Source organism: Myotis lucifugus, unplaced genomic scaffold (assembly GCF_000147115.1).
Source record: "Myotis lucifugus unplaced genomic scaffold, Myoluc2.0 scaffold_406, whole genome shotgun sequence".
NCBI lineage: Eukaryota > Metazoa > Chordata > Mammalia > Chiroptera > Vespertilionidae > Myotis > Myotis lucifugus.
Window position 1 is genome coordinate 510,753 of NW_005871454.1, and position 3,246 is coordinate 513,998.

Sequence of the window (3,246 nt, forward strand, 5' to 3'; positions counted from 1 at the left end):
CCCAAAACTACCACTACAAAGTGATGAAGCAAATCAGCATGCTACATGCACTTACTCCACACCAACAACCAACTAGACTGATCCAGAAGATTTGTTTGGGCATGAATTTTGGGCTGCATTTGGTAGGAAAGGATGGTCTGAACAAACATACACAATGAGCCATACAAAAGGTGAGCACAGCTCCACATACATGTACAATAAAAAAGGTGGTTTTCTGGAAGTTTGCCACAACAGAAAGTCTTAAACAATTCAGCAATCCAAATACAAAGCCAGCCTCGTTTAATCTGGTGATACATTTTCCTTCAGGATTCAGAGCATGAACTGGCTTATAACGAACATAAATGGTAGCAAGGAATAAAACTGCAGCGAAATTTAACATTGCCCCAAACAAGCACTTTTCTGGAGCTGATGTACCTGATATAAGGCAAAGCAGGGTCAACATGGCGGAAAGTTGACCCTGGAGAAAGCAGCTGCCACCCAAATTATAAGGGCTGAAAGAAGGAAACCGAGGCTGTGCTGAAACCATCGTATTTCAAACAGGTCTTTGTTACTTGCTTGGTTTTATCATCCTCACTAAAGTTTAAGTTCTGTGAGAGCAGGAACCAACTGTTTTGTCCACCATTTTATTTCCAGCTCCTGTTTTAGTATCAGTCTTCAAATCTACCCAAACCTGCCCCGTGTGTAAATCCTATGTTCTCTGCTTTCTTTGACAATCCATGAATCAGAACTGCGGTTACAATTTTTCAAATTCCATAAATATTTAAATGCCACTGGTAATAAGATGAATTCTTTATGCTGTCTCCTCTCGGTGGTGACTGTTTGCTAGGATGAGCCACCAGGGCTGACCTTTGGGTCTGGAGCCTACGGGCTGGATGGAGATGGGGTGGGCCCCAGGGCAGGTACCTGAGCGGCCAGCCCAGGCCTGGGTGCACTCACTGCCCTGAGGAGCACACTTGCCCTGCCCACTCACTTCAGCTAGCACTTTATTTTTGTGAGTTGTTTGTATTATTAACATATTCTTTTTACATCAGTTTATAAGGTATTTGTGGAAAAGGTTCCTTTGATACATTTTACAAATATTTTCCTAATTAACTACTCATCATTTTGCATACGTGCTCTCCCCAGCTTTCTCTATACACATAAACATATATAGATGTATGTACTTGTACATTTATATATATACTAGAGGCCCGGTGCACGAAATTCATGCATGGGTAGGGCCCCTAGGCCTGGCTGGTGATCAGGGCCAATCTGTGGGGTGACTGGAGGGACAATTGGGGGGCCCCCGCTGGCACCCGCCTTGGCCATCCTGACACCACCTGCTAGCCGGCCCTGCCCCCCAGTCGCCCTGACACTGCCACCGGTAGCCTCCCTCTGCGGGGCAATCCGGGGGCCCCCGGATGGCATCCACCTTGGCTGCCTGGGGCCTGTGGGCAGCTCCTGCATTGAGCGTCTGCCCCCTGGTGGTCAGTGCACGTCATAGCAATCGGTCACTCCACCATTTGGTCAATTTGCATATTAGGCTTTATTATATAGGATATGTCTTAATTTTAAGAAGTCAATCTTTTATATTGTCTATCTTGCTGTGATGCTAAGACAAGCCTTCCCCACGCCAAGTTTATGAGCACATTGTCATGCTTTCTTTTAGTGCTTTTGTGCCTTCATTTTTTTATAGTCAAATAATTTATCCTTTTAGAATGCATTTTGAAAGCATAAATGAAGTAGGTAGCCAATCCCACCCGCCAAATAAGTGGCCAGTTATCCCAAATTCATTTACTGAATGATCCCTCTTTCCCTGTAGACTTGAAGTGTTCCCTTTATAATTCACTGAATTCTCATTTACATGTGGATCTAATTATTGACTATCTTGTTTCACTGACTATCTGTGTATTGTTATATTAGTACTGCATTCCTTCAACTAGTATGTCATTGTACATTTTAATAAGGGGTGGTAAGATGGGGGAGCATACCCCCCACCCACAGATATTACTCTTCTTTTTTCAGAATTTACCTGGCTATTCCATGTTTATTATAATGGAGCTTTAGATTGTTTTGTCAGTTCCTCCAAAAGTCTTATAGAGATACTAGAGCCCAGTGCACGAATTTGTGCACAGGTGGGGTCCCTTGGCCTGGTTGGCAATCGGCCAGGGGGAGGGACCACAGGAGGTTGGCTGGCCGGGTGGGGAGGCACCTAAGGAGGTTGGCTGGCTGGCCTGGGGAGGGACAGCGGGAGGTTGGCCAGCAGTGGGAGGTTGGCTGTGGGAGCGCACTGACCACCAGGGGGCAGTTCCTGCATTGAGTATCTGCCCCCTGGTGGTCAGTGCACATCACAGCGACCAGTTGTTTGATCGTAAGGAGCGCTTAGACTTTTATATATATAGACTAGTGGCCCGGTACACGAAATTCGTGCACTGGGGGGTGGGGATCCCTCAGCCCAGCCTGCCCCTCTCACAGTCCGGGAGCCCTCATTAGATGTCCTACTGATGGCCACAGTCTGGTTCAGAGGCTTGGAACAGTTGCCCCGCGCGTGTGTGTGTGTGTGCCGCTGGGGGCCTGCCCCAACGGCGCGTCAGAGGCTCGAAGCAGACGCTGTGTGTGTGTGTGTGTGTGTGTGTGTGTGTGTGTGTGTGTCTGCTGGAGGCCTGCCCCCAGCCTCATCAGAGGCTCGGAGCAGGCACCCTATGTGTGTGTGTGTGTGCATGTATTTGTGAGTGTGTGTGTCCCCGTTGGGGGCCTGCCCCCAGCCGCATCGGAGGCTCAGAGCAGTCGCTCTGTGTGTGTGTGTGTGTGTGTGTGTGTGTGTGTGTCTGTGTGTGTCCCCGCTGGGGGCCTGCCCCCAGCTGCGAAGGAGGCTCGGAGCAGGCTCCTTGTGTGTGTGTGTGTGTGTGTGTGTGTGTGTGTCTGCTGGGGGCCTGCCCCCAGCCACACTGTGGAGGCTTGGAGGAAGGCGCCCCCCTCTGTGTTGATCTCTCAGGCTCCTGGGCCTCGCCCTGCCCTGTTGTTTTTCTCCCTTTGATCTGGTGGCCAGGGTAGGGTGCTGACTGGAGGCCGGCCTTTGCCTGGCTTTGCGAATCGCCATTGCCAACCCCGGAAGCAAGCCACTGCATGGGGGCTGTTTGCGGGCTGTAGCTTGACTGAATTAGCGAATGCCTGCGGTGACCCACAAAGCAGGCCCTGCTGGGGGCTCTTTGTGCATGCACAATTTTTTCCTTGTTCAGAAAATCGAACGGCAAGAAACCTGGAAAG

At 49.6% G+C, this 3,246-nt stretch overlaps 1 protein-coding gene and 1 pseudogene across 1 annotated transcript in view; one reads left to right on the forward strand and one right to left on the reverse strand.

Annotated features, from left to right (window-relative positions):
• Positions 1-3,246, forward strand: part of DHRS1 (dehydrogenase/reductase 1) — a 12,440-nt gene that overhangs the window by 5,758 nt on the left and 3,436 nt on the right. The window lies entirely within an intron of this gene.
• On the reverse strand, positions 14-1,308 carry LOC111823141 (annotated as a pseudogene).